Consider the following 11,266-nt stretch of genomic DNA (forward strand, 5'->3'; position numbering starts at 1 on the left):
AAAGCAAAAATAAAACCACAACAAGTACATATTTTTAATATCCCTTAAATTAAAATATACCTTGGAGAATTTAACCAGCTGTTTCTGAAATATAACTTCCATATCTTCCACTTGTCACTGTATTTTTGTGTGGCACTCACCACCTAGAACCTGAGCTCTTTGCACAAATGCATCATCTGTAAAGTCAGGTGGTCATTGCTAGTCCAATAAAAAACTAAAATCCACAGTCCACGAAGGAAAGATAAACAACAGCTGATAGAAAGAGACAACATTAAGGAAAAGAAAACACTGTATATGCCTCTACAAATCTGATTTAATTGAATTTATGAAAACTTGAGTTCTGACAACTGAGTTTGCACTTACACACAAGACCCAATTTAGCTCCTTTCTTGAAAATAACCTATCAATTGCCAGACAAATCATTAATTCATTTTTAAAAGAGACAGAGATTTCCTGATTGTAAGTTTGAACTAATTGGTTTTTTGATTGAACTGATTGACAATTTTGCTTAAAAATAATCAAATCAGCCCTAACCGGTTTGGCTCAGTGGATAGAGCGTCAGCCTGCGGACTGAAATGTCCCAGGTTTGATTCTGGTCAAGGGCATGTAGCTTGGTTGCGGGCACATCCCCAGTAGGGGGTGTGCAGGAGGCAGCTGATCAATATTTCTCTCTCATCGATGTTTCTAACTCTCTATTCCTCTCCCTTCCTCCCTATAAAAAAAAAAAATCAATAAAATATATTTTTAAAAAAACGTAAAAAAAAAAAAATAATCAAATCAGAACTACATGTATCTAGATAAAGTTATTCAAATTGTTTAATAATCTTAGCACTTCACCCGTGCTCTTAGGACAATCACTTAAATGCATTGGTACGCCATAAACTCTTGTTGAATTTTGGCACAAAGACTTCATGTTTCATGAAACAATATTTGGGCAGTACCAAGATCAATGCCAAAAACAGTGAGGGAAAAAGTCTAAAGTTAAAGACATAACACTTTATTACTGTGCTTCCTTTTATTGCATTTTGCAGATATTGTGTTTTTTATAAATTGAAGATTTATGTCAACCTTACATCAAGAAATTCTGTAGGCATCGTTTTTTTTCAACAGCATTTGTTCACTTTGTATCTCTGTGTCACATTTTGGTAATGCAATATTTCAATTTTTTTTTCATTATTATTATTATATTTGTTACTAGAGGTCCGGTGCACGAAATTCATGCACTGGGGTGGGGGGGGGGTGTCCCTCAGCCCAGCCCGCACCCTCTCCAATCTGGGCATCTTCTCACAATCCGGGACTGCTGGCTCCCAACTGCTCACCTGCCTGCCTGCCTGATTGCCCCTAACTGCTTCTGCCTGTCAGCCTGATCACCCCCTAACCCAGTGATGGCAAACCTATGACACACATGTCAGAGGTGACACACGAACTCATTTTTTTGGTTGATTTTTCTTTGTTAAATGGCATTTAAATATATAAAATAAATATCAAAAATATAAATCTTTGTTTTACTATGGTTGCAAATATCGAAAAATTTCTATATGTGACACGGCACCAGAGTTAAGTTAGGGTTTTTCAAAATGCTGACACGCCGAGCTCAGAAGGTTCGCCATCACTGCCCTAACCACTCCCCTGCCAGCCTGATCAACGCCTAACTGCTCCCCTGCCAGCCCAAATGCCCCCAACTGTCCTCTCCTGCCGGCCTGGTTGCCCCCAACTGCCCTCCCCTGCAGGCCTGATCATCCACAACTGCCCTCCCTGTAGTACTGGTCCCTCCCAACTGCCCTCCCCTGCCGGCCATCTTGTGGTGGCCATCTTGTGACCACATGGGGGTGGCCATCTTGTGCAAGGGTGTGATGGTCAATTTGCATATTACCGTTTCATTATATAGGATGGTGATCTCTGATCAGTGATCTTTGATGTTACAAAGGCAAAACCTACCAAAAAAAAGATTATGACTCATAGAATGCTCAAATGATGGTTAGCATTTTTTTAGCAATGAAGTATTTTTAAATTTAGGTATGTACACTTTAAGACATAATGCTATTGTATACTTAATAGAGTATTGTAGCGGGCAAAAATAAATTTTATATGCACTGGGAGACCAAAAAGTTCATGTGACTCACTTTATTGTGATATTCCCTTTATTGTAGTGGTCTGAAACTGAACACATAGTATTATATCCTAGGTATGCCTGTATTTTAAGTTCTGGAATATAATGGACCAAATTTAATCACAATGTCACACTTATAATATTTAAATAGTTTTAAAGTAGTAGTCACTCAGTTATTCATTGCAATAAAATTTTAAAAAATGAGATAGAAATTATTAAAAGGCACTTTCAGCTATTAGACTAAGAACCCCCATAAAATGACTGCATATGTGTTAAATACAGAACTGTCCCACTAAACCCATTTAGGATGATGCCTTTCTTCTGTCACTGGTAAGGAAAAGGCAGATGATAATTTTAATGACCAAGCAGACATCAACAAAAGGAAAACTCATATGTGTCAGGATAAATTTAAATTTAAAACTTTAGGAGAATGTTGATTACCTCCAAAACACTGCTTTATAAAATAGGTGAAGAAAACTCAGTCTCTTAAACAGCATCATCTTTATTGCACATTGACTTGCAGAATTTAAATAATCAGAAACTCTGGGACTAAAGACAAAAAATAAAGACTGCTATGGATCTATATTGTGCTAAGTATGCAGTTTGAGTGAGTGGAAAGGAAATAGAGGTAAGAGAGTCAGACCTGTTCCTCTAAATGACTTCTGTTAAACCACTTAACTTCAACGGACATGAGTTTTCCCATTTTTAAGTTGTGGAGAGCAAGTTTTGCCTCTTACATCACCAGAATGTTGTAAGGGGGTTGTAATGAAATATACACTGATTTCCTTTGGGGGAGAAAATTTGTAAAACCTAAATTCATTAGGTTACAAACTCCTTTCCATGAGAAGAGTTGAAACAGGATATAGCCACATCTAAGCCACAGTTCCTAAGAACAGAAATAACCAATGTAGCCACACAGGTTGGGTCTACAGCCTATTAGAATCTGTTCATTGTTTTCATAGAGTATTTTTACCACAAAATGGACACAAATTCGTATATAAAATAGGGTAAACATTTATGGTTAAAATCTTCTGTAATTTATAGCTTAATATACATGGACAGTTTCTATTAACAGATTATAAAATTATTATCTAAAAACTTAGAATTGCATAATTTTTAAAGCTATTGTAAGACTTGAATCAAAACTGCACTGAGTAGTTTATTATGTAAATTGACATACTATAAAAAAGAAATATTCTTTAATAAAGTTAATATTTTTAATATGCTCTAGGTACTTAGCATAGTCTGTAAAGTTAAACATAGGCAATATAGCCAATAATTTAAACAATCCATCTTAAATAAGATGAGAAACATCTTGAATTCTCATGGCCGCAGTGGGAATGCCATTATGCTCGTGGCTGGTACTGCCCTTCAGGCTCCCATGCTGACAGGAGACATAAGAAGCATGAAGCTCTCCAACCATCTGGGATGACCAACATTAAACTGAGAATAAAAATAGGTCCTGGTTGCAGCAAGTCTTAGAAAAACAATAGAATAGCGGGCCACTGATGAGAGCATGCCCAAAGGCAAGAATGGCATTCCAAAGGCTTACACTATTGTTTCTCTCTGAGGTCCTGTATTAATACGAGGGAATTTTGTGTCTATTTCTATTAGAAAGTATTTAATCCAATTTATAAAACCTATTAGATATTTTTAAAATCTTTGGCATAGAATATTTATAATAATAAAAGCATATTATGCTAATTAGACCAGGTGTCCTTCTTGACGACCTTCTGGATGAAGCTGGAGCTTCGAGGAAAGCTGGGTCCTGGGTACCAGAGGGAAGCCAGTGCCGGCAGCCAGGGGGAAGGAAGGCCTACTCTTGCATGAATTTCATACATTGGGTCTCTAGTAGAATAATAAATGTATTGATTTTTCAAAAGATAAATGCCATCTAAAATGTACTTTTAATTGCACAAACATAAAAAAATAGCATTCTGAACGAACTCACTGATATTTTCTACTATCCATATATTTCTATCTTATATGTATAATTGAATGCATCTGGCCATTTAAGAAAAATATTCTTTATTCAGTGACTTGAAGAAGTTTTCATTAGGTGGGTTTTTTAAAGTACTTAAAGTAATATATTTCTAGTTCTTAAGATTGCTAGTTTAGAAAAATTTAATGCCTTTAAAAACATTTTTAAAAAACATGTTTTACACTCAAATTACATTTAGCTTCTTATGTTAAGTACTTTTTAAAAAATATGCATATTTTTATTTGTTTTAGAGAGGAAGGGAGAGGGAGAGAGAGAGAGAAACATCAATGATGAGAGAGAATCATTGACTGGCTGCCTCCTGTCCACCCCTACTGGGGATTGAGCCCACAATCCAGGCATGTGCCCTTGACCAGAATCGAACCGGGATCCTTCAGCCCACAGGCCAATGCTCTATCCACTGAGCCAAATAGGCTAGAGCAGTAAGTACTTTTGAGAATCCATGTATCTACAATTAAACCACTGTTTTAGAATGTGGTTTTATTTTTCGTGCTTTTGATTTAATTTGTTGTTTTATTTTTATGTGTTGTTACTTTCAGACCCAGAATACATGAACTTCTAGAAAATAGGAACTATGCCTTATATTTATCTTTGTATCTGGTGGGCCTAGTATTATGCCTGGCACATGTTAAATTCTGAATTAAAATTTAAAGGATAAATGAAAAACATTAATGAATAATCTAGTAAAACCAAGAACTGTATAACCATCTGTGCAAAGAGGCTACGGTGTTTGGACAGGTTCAAGCCTGGGACTAATGAGAGGACACGATCCTCTCCTGGCAAAACCACGTGCAAGTCCAAGCACAATTATAGCCCAAGGCTACAGTTGTAAGTTTTACCTTATGGTCTAAACCTGTAGCCCCATGTGGCTGAGTGATACGGGCTGCGGGAGGTGCAGCAAGTAAACAAAGCTTGATCAGGTGCATGTAATTGAGTAGATTCGAAACCTGCAAGAATGTTGTAACCACACCCTTACTTTGCCTCCTGGAATCTGGCTATAAAATAAAGAGACAGCTTACATGCTGTGGCGCTGTCTCTCCATCAGAGAGCAGCGTCCCACCCAGACCCAGCTTTATTCTCTTGTCTGTCTTTTCTAAATTCTTCACCACCCCCTCTCAGTTTCACCCATGGCCATGCCGGCTCAGCACAACCATCTCCCTATATCAGTGATGGCGAACCTATGACACGTGTGTCAGAGGTGACACACGAACTCATTTTTTGGTTGATTTTTCTTTGTTAAATGGCATTTAAATATATAAAATAAATATGAAAAATATAAGTCTTTGTTTTACTATGGTTGCAAATATCAAGAAATTTCTATATGTGACATGGCACCAAAGTTAAGTTAGGGTTTTTCAAAATGCTGACATGCCGAGCTCAAAAGGTTCGCCATCACTGCCCTATATAGTAATTTTATATACTAATACTGCTACTCACATTAAAAATGAATTTCTTTAATGTAGAAGCATAGGAGTTTCTTGTTTGCTTAGTACTTTATTCCAAGTTATCAGTTTTCCTTTAGCAAACAAGCTTGTTTTCCTTTAATTATTCTATGTCTGGGATTTACCCAAAATTATATAGCATTTTCCTCTCTTACTCTTTCTTCTATTAAGAAAACAAAATGTGGCACAAGAAAGAAGTGGTTATATGATGTGATGAATCAGTGGTTCTCAACCTTCCTAATGCCGTGACCCTTTAATACAGTTCCTCATGTTGTGGTGACCCCAACCATAAAATTATTTTTGTTGCTACTTCATAACTGTAATTTTGCTACTGTTATGAATCGTAATGTAAATATCTGATATGCTATACGTGTTTTCCAATGGTTGCGACCCACAGGTTGAGAACCGCTGTTAGCTAATGTTATGGTGGTAATTATTTTGCAACATATAAGTATATAAATCAACACATTTACACCTTAAACTTACATTATATTATATGTTAATTATATCTCAATAAATCTGGAAAGAATATAATTCTTCAGATTCAGAGATAGAAAGCAGAATAGAGGTAACTAGGGTCTGGGGAGTTAATGTTTAATGGTTACAGGTTTAGCTTGAAATGATGAAAAGTTCTGAAGATGGATAGTGGCGATGGTTACACAACAATGTGAATGTACTCAATGTTACTGGACTGTACACTTAAAAATAGCCAAAATGGTACATTCATGTTCTATATAGTTTACCACAATAATATATATATATTTGTGCTATATTTTTAATTGACTTCAGAGAGGATGGGAGGGAGAGAAAGATAGAAACATCAATGAAGAGAGAGAATCATTGCACGCCCCACACTGGGGATCCAGCCTACAACCCAGTCATGTGCCCTAACCAGGAATTGAAACATGATCTCCTGGTTCATAGGTCAACACTCGACCACTGAGCCACGCCAGTGAGGCCATGCAATATTTTTTTAAAAAGAAAAAGTATGTGGAAAGATTTTATTTTATACATTTGATTATTCTTTGGGATTTTTTAAAACCTTGAGGTCATAAACTACCACACAGAAATTAAATTCAAAATAAAATATGAATGTCTAAAAAAATAGGTTAAAAATAGACATGCTGCAAATCTTCTAAATTAATTGTAAATTTAGATTTTATAGGCATTTCTTTCCATATATACACTAGGTGGAGCCATTTGCTTAAACTGATTGTAGGAAAATTGACTGGGAGAGTGTACATTTAATTTTATAAGAAAGTGTCAAACTGTTTTTCAAAGTAGCTCTACCATTTTGCATTCCCTCCAGCAACATATGAAAGTTTCAGTTGTTCCGTATTCATATTAGTATTTGGCCATGCTTATTTTAGTTACTCTAGTAGCTGTATGGTAATATCCTGTAGTTTCAATTTGCATTTCCTTAATGACTAATGATATTGAATTTCATTTTTTTAATCTTCATCTGAAGATATGTTTATTGATTTTAGAGAGAGAGGAGGGGGAAGAGGGAGAGAGAGAAATATTGATGTGAGAGAAAAACATTGATTAGTTGCCTCCTGTACATGCCTGGACCGGAGATTGAAACTGCAACCTAGGTATGTGCCCTCATTGGAAATCAAACCTGCAACCGTTTTTGGTGTATGGACGATGCTCCAACCAATTGAGCCTCCTGGCTGGAGCCTCCTGTAAAGACGTTGGACATCTTTACATGTACTAACTTTATATGCTCACATTTTGTATATCTTCCTTGCTAAAATGCTTACTCACATTTTTTGCCCAGTATTTATTGGGTTGCTTGTTTTATTAATGTTGAGTTGTGCAAGTTCTTTATATTACCACCTTTCCATTTATCCAAGATAAATGGAAATATATGCCAGCATATAAATGTTCATTGCAGCTTTATTTATATTCACCAAAACTGAAAACAACCTATTAACTGGTGAATAGCTGAATAAACTAAGTACATCCATACAATGGAATAGTACTTAGCAATACAAAGTAATGAACTACTGATAACATGAAACAATATGAATCTTTAAGTATTCGAAGTTGAGTCAGAGAATTCAGACACAGAAAGCTACCTATTCTATGACTCCATTCATATGATATTCTTGAAAAGGAAAAATTATGAAAACTGAAAGTAGATCAGTAGTTGCCAAGGACTGGGAATGGGGAGAATGAACTAAATGCAAAGCATTGCTGGTAAATCTTTTGGAGAGAATCAAGTATTACATATCTTACTCTTAGTAGTGGTTATAAGATTATAAATATTTGTCAAGATTCACTGAATATACATTTAAAAATGCTGATTTTACTGTTCAAATACTTTGTTTATTATTGGGTTTTGTTACTTAATATTGAACATTTTAATATCTAGTTAAGCTGCCACTGAAGAATATCATCACAGCTGCTAATTACATCTTCAACAGTGCTATCAGGAGTTGACAATCTCCCTTAAAACTGAAGCTGAAATTGTTTCAACCTAGGACAGTGATAGCGAACCTATGACACGCGTGTCAGAGGTGACACGTGACCTCATTTTTTTGGTTGATTTTTCTTTGTTAAATGGCATTTAAATATATAAAATAAATATCAAAAATATAAGTCTTTGTTTTACTATGGTTGCAAAGATCAAAAAATTTCTATATGTGACATGGCACTAGAGTTAAGTTAGGGTTTTTCAAAATGCTGACATGCCGAGCTCAAAAGGTTCGCCATCACTGACCTAGGAAGATGCCAGCAGCATTTCCATGAGTAAACATGACCTGTTTACATTCAAGTAGCCTGTCTGGCCAGTGCACAATGGTACGCATTAGCCTTTAGGACAATAGTGGCCTATCTATAATAATAAAAGTGTAATATGATAATTAGACCAGAAAGCCGAATGACCTTCCAGATGTCCTTCCAGATGACCTTCCGGATGAAGCCAGGGCTCTGAGGGCCAAGGTAAGGCTCGGTGGCTGTGAGGGCTGAGCTCCTTGCACAAATTTCATGCATCAGGCCTCTAGTCCTATATAATAAAAGCCTAATATGCAAATCGACCAAATGGCAGAATGACCAGTGGAACGACTGGTCGCTATGATGCTCACTGACCACCAGCGGGCCTATGCTCAACGCAGGAGCTGCCCCCAGTCTGCAGGCCCCAGGCCAGCCAAGGCAGGTGCCAGCAGGGGCCTCCTGATCGCCCCACAGGTTGCCCCGCAGATTGGCCCTGATCGCCAGCCAGGCCTAGGGACCCTACCCGTGCACAAACTTCATGCACTGGGCCTCTAGTAGTGACATAAGTGTGGTAATGAAAGTCCAAGTTTACCTGTAGTAAAATTCCCTAATAGTCTACTTAAATTAGTAGAATCTAAATCCACAGGGCATTGGCTAAGAGTTTATTGCCAATTTCAAGAACCAGGTTCTTCTTGCAGCTCCATAGCTGAACACATTTGCAAATCTGATACAATGTCAACCACAGGGCTATTTTGAAGTTTAAATGGGAACATAAAGAAGGGTTGATGCAAAAATATGCTGTAATAGCAACATGTTATGTATGCTAACGGAAATTTCAATCCAAGGTCAAAGAATAGGAACTGACTGCTCAGACCAGAATAGCTATCATTCTGCAAGGGTTTCCCAGAGACTACACTGCTGAGGTTTAGCTTACTCTTATACAAGCTAATTCATGGCAGCCACTCACATTTAGAGTATGACAAGCGATAGTTTTCCTGTATAAAGTGAACAGATTATTAAAGCCCATAGTAGCTTGAAATGTGTGTAGTTGAAAAGGGGTAGGAATGGGAATATATTTTTTTTCAAGACTGCACTTACCTGCATATTTATAAAGCAAACAAGGGAGCATGCTGAAACATCTCGGTTATAGGTAAGCCCCAGTCTTGACTGTCACGGGGGAAAAGAACACTAGAATTTTCAAAACTAAGTATATAAATATGCTTACATCCTAAAATAAATTCATGTAATGTTTTTTGCTAACCCACCAAGAATAAGTTGACAGTTTGAACAACTTGCTATCTAAAACTGAAGTGCACGGATGGCATCACACTAACATTTGTATCGTTTATCTTCTTCAGAAAATAGTTTCTGAATTTTTCCCCCTTTATCCGTATTGTAAATTCAAAAAAAAACTTTTGAAGCATTTAAAAAAATCTCCCCCCAAATAACTATTTGGTAACTTGAGTTCATTTGCTTTTTATGAGGATGAATAGATCCAATAAGCACTTCTATAATACAAAGTGAATTGAATTTATTGTGAAATTCTCATCGATGGAAAATTAAATTGAATATTTATTTTGTCCATTTCATTTTACAATAATCTTAGCACTTATTTTTTGTGCTATGCATGCCAATGTAAAAATTTTGTTCTGTTTGTTTTTAATTTAATTCTTTATTGTTTAAAGTATTACATAAGTCTCCTTTTCCCCCCATTGACCTCTCCCTGGCCACTCCCACCCCCCAGCATATGCCCTCGGTCCCCTACTGTCTGTGTCCACTGGTTATGTTTATATGCATGCATACAAGTCCTTTTATCATCCCTATCAAATTAGTCTTTGAGCCTCTAAAAAAATCACTTTTATTAGAAAGCATCCATGCACATCTTTAAAATAGATGGTAGTGACAGAGAAACAAAAGTTAAGATTTGTGCATTGACAGACTTTTACAAAATCTGCCAAAGTTCTTCACCTGCTCATAATCATAATTGCCTTCTCATAGGCAATATTTTAGATAAATATATCATCATCTACTTGGGAGTTACATGTAGGGCACGGCTATCGGGTTAAGCCTTGGACTGACCTGTTGACAAAGCCATAAACAAGTCCCAGCTTAGAGGGCACAGTCCTCTTAGCATAATTAGGCTTGACCTTATGACACTCCCTAGATTTTATTTGGGTAGCTAATGGGCTATGGGAGGTGCAGCAAGTGTTGCCAAAACAAGTGAAACTCACAAAAACACTGTAACTATGGTGACCACTGCCTTGTTTATCTCTGGCTGTAAAATAAAGGCTCAGCTTGCCTCTGGATCTCTCTCTGTGGCCATTCTCTTTGTCTGTCATTTCTTCATCCATTCGCCGCCCTCACTCAGGCTTTCGAACCCTTGGCTGAGCTGGCTTGGCCCAGTTACATAAATATATTTAGTTCTAATTTTAGTATTTTTTTTTCTATTTTAACTATTTTTTAGTGGAAAATTTAGTGTCATTACTTACACTCACAATGTTGTACAACCATCACCACAATCTATTTACAAAACTTTTTCATCACCCCAAACAAAAACATTTTTCTTTTGCCTGTGGATATCCAGTTGCCCCAGCATCATTTACTGAGGAGAACTTGTAGTTTTTTAGTGTTTACTGTAGGGATATATATATATATATATATATACACACATATATATATACTTAATTTTTCATAGCCTCATTAGAATTTATATTTTACCACTTTAAGTGAACTGAAAATTTACAACCATATAGATTCCTCTTTTATATTGTTTCCAATGCCATTTCTTTTTTTTTAGCTCAAATATTTATTTTTTTCCTTTTTTTATTGTTTAAAGTATTACAAACAGTAGTACATATGTCTCCTTTTTTCTTTTCCCAATTGACCTTCCCCCAGCCTCCCCTACCACCTGGCACATGCCCTCACCCCCCTCCCAGTGTCTTGCGTCCATTGGTTATGCTTATATGCATACATACAAGTCCTTCAGTCAATCTCTTA

Source organism: Myotis myotis, unplaced genomic scaffold (assembly GCF_014108235.1).
Source record: "Myotis myotis isolate mMyoMyo1 unplaced genomic scaffold, mMyoMyo1.p scaffold_m19_p_5, whole genome shotgun sequence".
NCBI lineage: Eukaryota > Metazoa > Chordata > Mammalia > Chiroptera > Vespertilionidae > Myotis > Myotis myotis.